Raw genomic sequence first — 12840 nt, 5'->3', positions numbered from 1 at the left:
AGATATATAGAGAGAGAGACAGATAAATAGAGAGAGACAGACGGACAGATATGGGGGGGTGCCCTAACGCTGGGAGGAGAAGAGGAAGATAGGCATGAACTGTACTCCTCAACAGACTTATACTGACGTAGAAAGGGAGAGTGAGAAAGAGACAGAGAGCATCTTGCCACACTAATTGAAAGCCCTGCGCCCGTTAATATACGGTCGCCTTTGTTCGCCTTCTCCTACCAAACCACACTGTTTGCACAAATCCCTCCATGCACAACACCTACTGCATGCATGCCTGTCCAGACGTACTGTAACGCACTATGTTGCATCCATGCAACTGTCATAATTACTGTACAGTTTACATTTGCATGAAATACCATGTTATTGCGCAACATTTCACGGCGATGCAAATTACATCACATTTTAGGTCACTCCCCTTTCCACCGCACGCACACGCGTGCACACGCACACACACACACACACACACACACACACACACACACACACACACACACACACACACAGGGCGCAGCAGCACAGTATGTTACAGTACGACACAGTATGGAACAGTACAGTGCGGTACAGTACAGTACAGTGCGGTACAGTACAGTACAGTACAGTACAGTACAGTGGCCACCTTTGGCCGGTCGAATTCTAGTTATATTAAGACAGACACACACACGCTTAAATGACACAAGTGGATACAACGCAGAAAGACTTGTTAGAGGAAAAACGCAGAAAGCACTTATATTACATACATTCCTACAGTACATACATGTACAGTGCACCCCACTCCGTAGGGGCAGATTCATTCATTTAGTTGAAAACATTATATAAGAAAGGTTAGCAAATATGCACGCGCGCGCGTGTGTGTGTTTAATATAGTGTCCTCAAAACTGTCGAAAAATGCCCATGTATGGCGCTGTGATTGGCCACTGTGATTGGCTATACGGTGTGACTTCTGCGCTGTGATTGGGTGAGCATGATCACATAATGGGTGTGCCACAGGGGACACGTTATATAAAAGTGGCAGATATTCTGTGGTCAAAATATGAGTGACGGAATTGGCGCCGACATCACATTTGCATTTATGCATCTATTAACCTACTCAAGTATAGGTGTTACTGACAGAGGAAAGATGATAGAGAACACAGCCCGGGCCATCCTTCACCTGGGTGAAATATACTCACAATGTACTCAATGTACTCAATGTACTCGCCACATTCAGCAAAGAAATTGCTGGATAATTATATTATTTCACCTGGGTGAAATACGTATACTCACAATGCACTGCATTCAACAAAAGAAACAATATCGTCATATCCCCAAACAGGAATGGAATAGTTATAGTAGTAGTTAATCATTCATATTTTTTTGTATACAGTAGTTGTGGGACTTAATATTGCAATAATGGTCATCAATCACAAAATCGCATGGCATACCTGGACTTATCTCACAGCAGCACACCAGTGTACGTCTGCACACCGCTTGGGAACCATTGCTACAATACACTGTCATAGAGCGGAGGCACGCATGCATGCACGCACGCATGCAGCCATGTACTGTACTTGCCATGTGCCATGTCTGTTTTCGACAAGGATCATGAGGTCATATGACAAACATTTCAGCTCCCGGCAAACCAGTCATTGGGCTCTGGGAGGAGTATGGTTGCAAACCTGGAATGTAAAGGAACTGACATAAAGACCTCACCACCAGGAGTGGAGCCCACGACTCTGTCATTTGACTCAACAAAGGACCTGGTCCAGAAAATGACAGCTGATATAGCTCTTTCTGTGGGTGGTGGTACACACGTACCTCGTTCCGATTCCGAAGGTTATGTAATCACTGGTCATATGGTGGTTTACATACGTACATTAGTCAACTTTTGGTCAAATGTAAATACACAAAGAATGTAGGCTATATTACACAACTGTTACACAGTAAAAGTCCAAATGCACAGATACATTACAAATAATTACAAATCTTCCGCTAATTTCCATCACGGGTCGCCACAGCTCATCATCGGTTTCCATCTGCTGATGTTCTCTAAATCTTCGTTAAAATTCTTCCCCGGTTTATCCTATATAAAAGTCACACCCGTGTGAAATTTTCCCTTCATTGTCAATGGCGTTTTTAAAACAAACATTGAACTAAAAACCGGAAAAAATCGGTGCTTTAATGTAGGTTATTTGGCTAAGTCCACTTTTAGCAGGTTTGTGTTGAGCAAGATATCAGGGACACCGGGAGCCATAATCCTATCTGGATTGTAATTCTTTTTCAGTTTTATTATTTTAATTTATTTTATTTAATAATACAAAAATCTTGAAAATAAAATAGACAACAGATCATGTTTTTACTATAGGGGCAGCTATAGTGTCGATTTCTGTCCTAACACAAACATTAAGGCCCTTATTTATCAACGCGGTGTACACCCAAAATTGGGTGTACACATAAATAAGGGCCTAAATTCCCATTGACAATGAATGGAGAATTTACATCATGTGTCTGAGCAAAGCTATCTTGTCCTACACAAAGATTAGATTGCCATTGTCATTGAATGGAGAACTTTTGCAGCTTCCGTTTCTCAAATCAATGCAAGGCATGTTGGCAGAAAAAGACTTGCTCGCGTGCCACCTTACCCCTTATCCCTAAACACTTTTTAAAATAGTTCAATAGCCTACAAGCTCACAACAAAAAAATCAAAACAGTAACATATGACTAATACGTTTAGGGATAAGGGGTATGGCGGTGCGCAAGATAGTGAGTGCCCTTAGACTGAGAAAATAGTATTTATTTTATTTTGAAATACTCATAAAGTGCTCTGTGCTCATAGTGAGGGGTTATAAACATAAACTATGGAAGAAACTATAAACACAAGTATCAACCAAGGCTGGTTCCTGCTAAGATATTTAATGATTTGTTCTGCGACAGGTCAAAAGGTCAATTTGATTCCAATAGTACCGCAGTCTTACACGTCCATTCCCAGAGCCAGACTGAATGTGGTATGGTGATGTAATCTGACGTTCTGTTGACCTTTGTGACCTGCGCAGTGTTTTAGGGTTCTAATTAGCTATTGACCTGTTCTCGTCCCACATGACCTCATCCACCAGTACTAACTGAGGTGAGGTCACACGCCTATTCAGCGCTTCAGTGTGCATTGCTCACCTCCTTCATCTTTCAACCATGCATGAGGCCATGCCAGGACATGCCTGGTTATGGAATGATACTCCAAAATCTCCTCTTCCAATCTATTGGCTTGGGAGTGAGATCTTCTGCATTTTAGTTTATAATGCTTGTGACTCGTCCCACGCTAAAAATGGCCATAGCCGTCATCACAAATGTGATGATAACAGCACACTTGGGCCAGTACGTGGCTATGACCGTTTTTAGCCCAATGAGTGTTTTTTTTAACAAATTATGCTTGGAATGGATTCAGCATCATAAAAAAACCCTAGTTTGACATGTCACATGCTACATAAATCATGATGAAATTTTGATTAACTTCTATAGGTTGTTAATGGTATGGTCACATATTATGTCAATTATGAAAATTGCTCAACATATGCAAGTTAGCATCCGGCAGTGTACTCAACATGTCCGGGTTCACAATGGGGCTCTTTGGGCTGGCAAGTAGACTATATATGCACACACTATATGCGGTCATATATGTGGCTCTGGACAACCGGATCTTCATATACAGTACTGTATGCCTATATATGGGCATGGGCATATCGGGTTTGTTTATGGTTGTGTCTGAGTCAGAGTGAGTCTGCCTTTCTTGCTGCACACATGCACCTGCCGAGAGAGAGAAAAAGTAGATTTTCTATAGAAACAGTAAACTAATCTCTGATGTTTCTGTCAATGCCTGGCATCTGTGACTGACAGGTTTAGGGACACCCCAGCTGGGTTAGGGGTGTCCAGTTGCAAGCCACAGCTTTAGGATTTTGTTATTGCAAGTCGTAATGTTGCAAATCTTTGGCTTGGACTGGGCTTAAGACGTTTAAACTTTATACTGTTATGAGCGTTAGAGTTTGTCTAATCTCTCAAGAACAGATTGTAACTAAAGCACGGCCGATGGGATCCCGGATTGGAGTTAGTTTTACCTGTACTTTTCCTTATGTTATTTTGTATCATTACAATCCAATATTATCTGTATTATCTTGTTGTAAATTGTATTGCTGTTAGTGACAAATAAACCATTTTGATTCTTTATATACAGTAGTAGATTCAAGTGTAGAGGAACTTTTAATTTGATTATGCATTCATGAGTATTGTAATTGTGTTGCAGGTATCTTTTTTATCTCTTTATCTCTTGCAAATAACATGGCTATTTCCAACTTGCTCTCACGTGTGCATTTACAGTATCTGTTATATCTGTGTTGATTTTCTGGGTGGATATGTTTATGTAGACTTGCACCCGACATTTGTCTTTTCAGAGCGAGTCCCAGCACAGGAAGCAGCGTTTAAGCCCACGCCACGCCAACAGCACCCCATCTCCACAAAGGCCACTCTGTTTGGCCTCCTTATTCCGCCAGAGCGCTCAGACATATGCACAGAGATAGAGAGAGATAGAGACAGACTGACAGCCAACTGTGGGCATGTAAGACGATACTGCTGGTATTCAGCGAGAGGAGATGGGCAGACGGGTCGTCAGTCCACACCCTCCCTGACCCCCACATTTCTGATGGAGATCCAGATCCACACAGAGCTGGCACAGTAGGTGGTGGTAAAAGGTACCTATTTGTGTTCACAGACATTTTTCTTTTTATTCCCCACCAAAAACCAAACTAACTAGAAAAAGTTCCCTTCTGGGCAGGTCTCCACCAGGAGGATATAGGAGTGTGTGTGATGGTTGGCAAAATGTTTATGAGTAATATAAACATGTTTTGTGTGTGTGTGTGTGTGTGTGTGTGTGTGTGTGTGTGTGTGTGTGTGTGTGTGTGTGTGTGTGTGTGTGTGACGCGACATGGCCTGTTGTAGCGCCACCATGACGCTGATTTGAAAACTGTCAAGTGGCATTTCTTCCTAGCCTAGTGAGAATATGCATGCACAGTCTCACCGCAATCGGACGCTGCGTTGAGCAGTTGTGGCGATTTGTACAGAATGGGTACAAAGCGGGCTACTACTGATCACATGACTATGGAGAGCATTTGCGTGAAATTTTGATAAAATCTGAAGGAGTAATATTAGAAAATGTGTTTTACATATGTCGGCCTCCTGGTGGTGCTAAAAAGAGCACATGTGAAAAATTCCAGGCAAAGGTTTTTCCTTGGCCTCTAGGGAGTGTGCAAAACATAATCTCTCCCCATGCCTTTCGGCCTGGTGGAGACAATAATATTGCACACAAAGGAAGCCAAAAGGAAGAAGAAAGGAGAATAAAGAAAAACACAGTGACTTAAGAATGCACTTTGAATGTTTTGTGTCCCATGCCGTGCATCAATCACTCTTATCATGCTGGTAATCGGGAAGTATGCAAAGCCATATAGACTATAACAATGCTACTCAACCCGCGGCCCGTGGGCCACAGGCGGCCACGTATATATTTGCGGCCCGGTATGGTCACCAGTGTCCAGCTAAGGTCCAGTCAGGCCCGGTATGGTCACCAGTGTCCAGCTAAGGTCCAGTCAGCTAGGATTAGACTTCCGGGTTGGGAGATAGCTAGGATAAGGCCTTCAGAAAAAGAGGGTAAGACCTTGTAATTAATGTGTTCTTTTGAAAGTCATTCATTTATTTAAAAATGCATTTATGATATGTCTTTTTAAATGGAGTATACTAGAGTATACTTATATGTGCCCTAAAAGGTTTTTACTGATTTAAAATGGCTATAGTATCCCATTAAATTATTATTAGACACTTGGCTGCTTGGCACATTTTCTATATACCCGTGTACTGTGGAGGGTCACCTATTTCAGGGGTGGGGAACTATGACGTTGGAGATGGCCACTATATTCCCACAATCACTCCAGAGGGCCACGTTGCATAATACAGGTCTGAGCAAAAATAGCCGATCCACAAGCTCAAATTTCTTTTTTGCTACATTTTAATTGAAATCTTGATTGTTTTTAATTGGAATGCTGAAAAGTAACATTTGTAATTTCAAATGCCTATTCAAATTATAGTTGTGGTATTTTTTATTAACATTTATAACGGTCAATAGCCTTAACAAATTATGTAATTGGATAAATGCTGTTCACTGGTGGTGACCAATAAAAATTGAATTTGTTATTTTCATTGTTTTGAACAAGACTGTAGGCATTGTATTGTTTGTTCCAAGAGAAAGTGATATGGCCTGAGTATAAACCACTAATTTATTCACATGTGATAATCTATTCATTAAATGTTCTCTTTATATTTTGTGAATGAAGTCTCATTATGTAATTTCATCATTAATCACAATGTTTTTGTTCATTGAGGTTTGGCCGTATAAAAGAAAATGTGGCTTTTTACTGTGTGTTTCCTTAATTTTTAGACTAGTTGTGTAGTCTCTGTTACACAATAAATTTGTAAACGTTTCACACAAAATAACACAATAAGCTTACTCTAAACCTGCGCTACAGCATGTATTGTGTGTGCCTTTCATTTTAAATGTTCTGCTTTAACCTTCACAGTCATGTCAATGGATCTCTGCCAGGCATGTGGTGTAAAGTATAACTATATAAGTACATTTAAGTACTGTACTTATAGGTACACTTTTTATGAATTTTTACTCTACTGGAGTGTCTCCAATTTTCAATATTTTATAGTTTTACATCTACTCCACTACATCTCAGAGAAAGAATATTGTACTTCTCACTCCACCACTTCAGTCCTATGAATTTAATTCATGGAGAGGGTTTTGTCACATTCCTAAGCAAGTTATTGGAATGCGACAAAAACAAAACAATCTTCAAGGCTTCATGGGGAGTGTCAATGATAGTACATAAGTATTCTTTTTTGGGTGAACTACTCCTTTAAGTACAATGTGTGAGTGTTTCTTCCACCACTGCTGCCAGGGTCATATATATAGTGTTGTCATTGTTACAAAGTTACATGTCCAATCCCCCCAGAGCCCTGGCTTTGTACTGGGGCCCACAAGGGCTCCCTTTGGGTCAGTCAGGGTGATCCAGTGGCACACACACACACACACACACACACACACACACACACACACACACACACACACACACACACACACACACACACACACACACACACACACACACACACACACAGAGAGGGGGGGGGTGCCTGGGGGGTGGTTGTGAAGGTGGATGAGTGTGTTCTTAACATTTTTGGCTGGACTGCAACAGCAGGCCCAGCCCGAATGTCTTTGACTGACCTAGTACATCAGTCATTCACTGAGTGATGAAGTTACACCATTTGTCGACCAGTTGGCCCGACAATAAACTATAGGCAATTGCAGTCCCAAATGGTCCCTCCAAGCTATGGGATGAAATGAGGCTGGTTGGCCTAGCATGCAGGACATAAGCCTTCAAGGCAGCCTGCCAGACAGACAGAGAGCCCATCCCAAGATACCCAGTAGTCATAGAGCATATTAAACCTCTTATCAGAGGGGGAGACAGATTCAGAAAATTAAATCAACGAGAAATGTTTTGGATGTTAGCCCTCCAGGGTTAAATGAGGACATTGACTTTTGCAGTTATGTTTGATTTATTTGTATTACTTTAGTATTTAGTATTATTGCTGCATTGTTTCTTTTCATTGCTGCGTTTTTTGTAATTCATTTCTTGATATTTTGTTTTGTTATTATGTTATTACGTATGACAATTTGCTCATCATGTTTAGAGCTCACACACACACACACACACACACACACACACACACACACACACGTGTGTGTGTAGTTCTGGGTGTGTTCTTTCATCATGCTGTACTTTTCTAAATAAAGTACATTTATTTTTATCCACCCTCTCCTCATTTTTTGCGTGCTCGGATCGCCACCTTTTCTTTAGTATTCCAGTCCCACTGATCCTACCTCACATTATTATCTCCATCGAGCACCTGGTTGATTTTCTTTTTGTCGCTTTACCCAGTAGTCACTTTGAGTGGCAGTTGGGGCAAACATGCTCACCACAACATGATTTACTATTCCTGTGGGGTTGCAACTCGGACGGAGCTGAGTCGGCTCAAGCAAACTTCCCAACGTTCGGCACGGCAACTCGCTCGCTTTAGCTCGCTCGGTGGTGCCTCTCGTGGCTCAAGTTCGCTTGAGACACCGCACCTCTGTTGCGATCTTCTAAAGCTATACTTTATCGGCAAAACAAATTGTCCACGATTAACTGGTTAATGTGTGTACCATCAATTTAAAAGCGTAATGTTGTTTACCCGGCTGGGCAGCACTGGTTGGCAGGTGTCAATACACTTTTAGACCGACGTGTTTGTGCCAGCGTGGGTGATAGGATTTATTTCTTGATCGCCTCTTGTCTTGATTGTTTAAAGATGTCTTCATGGGCCGCTATGGTCGATAGCGGGCTCGATATAAGCCCAAAGCTTATTGATACCAGGTCTCGATAAATTTGTTATCGAGTTTGTAATGGGCTCGGGTATCGAGCTCCATCCCTAATCAGAATGAGCACCCTGTGCATGTTTCTAAGTTTTGAATTGTTTTCAATGGCATCACCGTGTATGCACTATGCTGGAAATGCCAGAATCGTGATGTTTATTCTGTGCTACATCACATCTGCATGATGTTTTTACCTGGTCACACAGAGTTAGAATATTTCCAACTTTTGGCCATTTGGATGAGCGTTTTAGACCACCTTTGCAACTGGGAATTACACACTTTGATAGACAGAAGGCTTAAGGCAATTGATTGGCTTCCTTCACCTGCCATCAAGTATTGTGGTGTGGTTTTAGCCACTCTGGCCTTAACTACTATGCTACTATAGTTGTATTGGAAGGTCGCCATGCCAAAGTGGGTCATATACTAAATGACTTACTGAATCCTGTGTAAGTCCTGCTCTGTATCAAGCGTCCAACGTTTTGCTGTACCGGTGCCACAGCTGGGCAATGTACAAATAAAATATGACCAGGAGCGCCATGAAATCATGATAGCAACCAACTTTGTTGTCATACTTCAAACACGGTGAATGATTTCTCTGATACTGTATCTTACACAACTTGGGATGGGCGAATTAAAAATGCAGCTTCATTCAAGTCTATCCAGATTCCAGTATCCACACGCCACCTTTTAGAGGATTACTAATGGAGCATAGCAGTAAGTAAGTCTGCTTACCCCCAGGCCCCAGCCACCGTCACATAACAGTGTTTTGTACTGTGAAAATGTCACATTAAATATCAGTGTGACAAATTCACCATGCTATCAAGTCACCTAATCATAATAAACATTTTTGACAGTTCTGTTGATACTTGATAGTCGAGACTTAAAGTGAGTGTAAATATGTTTTTGTTCAAATAAGCCTTATATCTAGCTATATTCAAATCATAATAAACTGCTAAATTGAGTGTCTGTATATTCACAGGGGTCTCCCCCCAGCTCTTTATTAAACAGCAAATCACATGATCCTGTTCATACAGGATCATGTGAAATTGAAAGTGATGAAACAAAGAAATGAGCTCTCCATGTTTCTCTCAATTCAATTCAATGACACAACAGACGTTTATATACTACCAAAATGTTTATATTACCAAAATGTCAAATAAAACCGTAAAAACTATGAATGTATACAATTAAAAGGGAATACAGAATTGTATAAACAGAGCGATGCAGGGACCAGCCGCTCGCCACCTCAGATGTCCCTAGTGAACCAAAACGTCTGCAGCGAACTGGCAAAGTTCTGGGAAGATGGTTTGTGTGTATACTGTATGCATGTGTGTGTGTGTGTGTGTGTGACTGTGTGTGTGTGACTGTGTGTGTGCGTGCATGCATGCGACCGTGCATGTGTGTGCGCGTGCATGTGCATCGGGATATAGTGGGGGGGGGTGCTGTCAGGGTCACCGCTGCAGGAGTCCTTGGCGTGAACGCCACCCCCATGCAACCCCCCATCACAATACTCCACCTATAAGACAACAATGACTCCATTGTTTTGTCAGACAATGCTGTCTGAAGGACAGGGTCAAAGGGGTGTGGGGACAGGGGAGAGAAAAGGTGGGGGTGGAGGGAGGGTCTCAGCACCTGGCTGCTAACAGCGTAAAGATGGAGGGAGGGACTAAATTGGGTGTAAAGCAGGGTTAAAGTAGGGAGTGTGGAGGCGGTCACAGTCCAGTGGAGGGACGTGTTAAACCATACCAGTGTCAATGTCGTTGTCTGTTCACAGATTTGGCCCTATCACACATAAACAAAAACAATTTTCCTGTTTATGGCTTCATTTTTAGATTTTGTTTATGTTTACAAAACAATTGCTGGATTCTCAGTAAATGCATTATTTACATTACAGTACATTTGAATTTCCAGACGTACATTAATCTTTTATCGAGGGGCTATTTTCAGCTAGGCTTTTGAAATCAATCTGCGCTTCAAAGTGCATTAAAATGCAATTTTAACTTTGAAGAAAAACTGTTGTGTTGGATTATCTCCAGTTTCCAGTCTGCATGTTGATTTTCATAGGCTATGCTGAAACGAATGGAAACCATTGGCTTCCTTGAAAATCAAACAAACTAGGATTTGCTTTGGAAAATGGCCTGCAGTAATATCAAGTATACAGTAGGTATACAGTAGTACCGGCCAGACTGACATGGCAGTGTTTCACAAACCTTTGAGCTTGAGAGTCCAAAGAGAAATGTGAAACATTATGAATTTAAGCATAATATAAGCCATATTTAATAGTGAATAAACTGTACATGGTCAAAGCTCAGAAATGAATTGCTTTGATTGTTTGAACGTTTCTGAAATTCTTTAGAAAATAAATTGAACTTTGGTTTTGAAAAATTGGGATTATTATTATTATTATTATTTATTTTTAGTTTTTTTTTAAACCATTTGTAATAATAAAAACTGAATGTGGGAAATGTTTCAAAGACTTGGATGTTTATTCGGCATAAAATTGATTATGATTGGGAATTGACCGTGCTTTTCCTCCCCGAAAATCACACACAATTGGCGAATCTTCTGTGACGGAACCGCTTGAACTCATGCTTCGACCATACCTCAAATTCCAGGAGGACAGCATTGACCGGCTTTTCTCCGTGGTGAAAAATATTGCTCTGAGCTGGTACACCCTGGGTGGGGGGCCGAGCGGCAATGAATGTACCATTTTGTGCGTATCGGTATCGTACATAACCGCACTGAGTCGACTCTAGAGGTCATCGTAATGTTCGCTGCTCATGCCCGCCAGAGACGGCGCACCTCCGTCATTGTTTTTGTCAGGTAAAACCTGACCTACATTCCATCGATTCCATCGATTTGGCTTTGACGACCTAGTCGTGATTGTCTGCCCCGAGTCTGAACCCATACTCTGAAACGCCGCCTATAGCCAATGGAAGTGCCTCCTAAGCCCTGAAAGGCCTCACAACCTTAGAGTAGTGGCTAATGTTATGAGCTAACTGGAACTACACAACAAAACACAGTGATTGGCCGCAGGGTTGTCACAGAGAAACAAAAATACAACAACAAATAATAGGGGAAAAAAGAAGGGGCCGAGTGGCATAATAAAGTCATACAACTATGCTTAAACCTAACTTAACTTCGATCCCGAGGCACTGGGATTGAAAAGCTAATGCTTAGGGGCGATGCGCCGATGCCATCTGGTTTGGCAGGGGTTTTTGGGAGTTATTTAAAGTGGTCCGATCATGTAAGAGTGGGTTAGGGGAGGGGATGATATTGTTTTGTCACTAACCTGGTGGTATTTCGATTTTGACTTTTGACTCAAAGGCTTTCAGCTTTCAGGAAGACGCCAAAAATAAACAGGGAATTATTTTAATATTATTACCACACCTGGGGGTCTATTAGAGTAATGTTAACTCCATAGACATCGTATAAAACAGAAAAAGTACAAAAATCACGGCACTCCATCTTTAAGGAATGGGAGGTGAGAGATAGATGTCGGCTTATCTCGGATAGTACCCAATACCAATGCATGGTATACTATCCATGCCAGGCATAAGAACTATTTCATCAGGCAGATGTAGATCATATACGGTGCATTATGTTTGTGCAAATACATGATAATCATTTTCCCCCATGCACTGCAGTGCATGTAATCAAATAACACAGTATATGGACTCTATCAGAGTATGCTTCACAATGCAACATGCACAGACAACGCCGTGCCGTGTATGGTGTATGCATACACACACATGTAGGCACCTACATATGCACTGCAAACTCAACCAGGGCCAGAGAACAAACATACACAGTATCCCATTACTGCTTGGAAATAATGGGTCCATTTTTCTTTCTTGTGCTTCTCTTTATGAATAGTGCATAAAGCCACGTGTCCATTCCTGGGAGGATGTGGGAGGCGACAGTGCCATGGGAGGTGGGTAAAACGGAGACATAATCATAGCTTGTTGCTTCCCCTTCGGAAAAAGCACTCCCACTTGTATGAGTGTGCACATGCCGCGTCAGGCAATGTGTCCAGCATAACAGCACACACTGTGTGTGAAACGCCAAGCCTATATTGGCAGTATATCGGTATTCGCCTCGTTGACTGCCATCGGCAAATAAGTTGACATTCACCGATGGCTTATCTGTGTTACAGATAATACATAAATTTTGTTTTGGCTATGTTGGTGTGTGATCTGCCACCTACCAAAGAATCATGGAACCATGGAATCTACACTATGTCATTTTTTCCTTTGGCTGCAGCTTTGATAATGCATGCATCGCATTATATACTTTTTTTCCAGAGAATTTCTTAGTTACACCAACACTATTCTTTTGGTGAAGTTTTG

This window comes from Protomyctophum bolini (assembly GCF_963924005.1).
Source record: "Protomyctophum bolini genome assembly, chromosome: 1".
Classification (NCBI taxonomy): Eukaryota; Metazoa; Chordata; class Actinopteri; order Myctophiformes; family Myctophidae; genus Protomyctophum; species Protomyctophum bolini.
The sequence above is the reverse complement of the archived record's forward strand: the minus strand, read 5'-3'. Positions refer to the sequence as shown.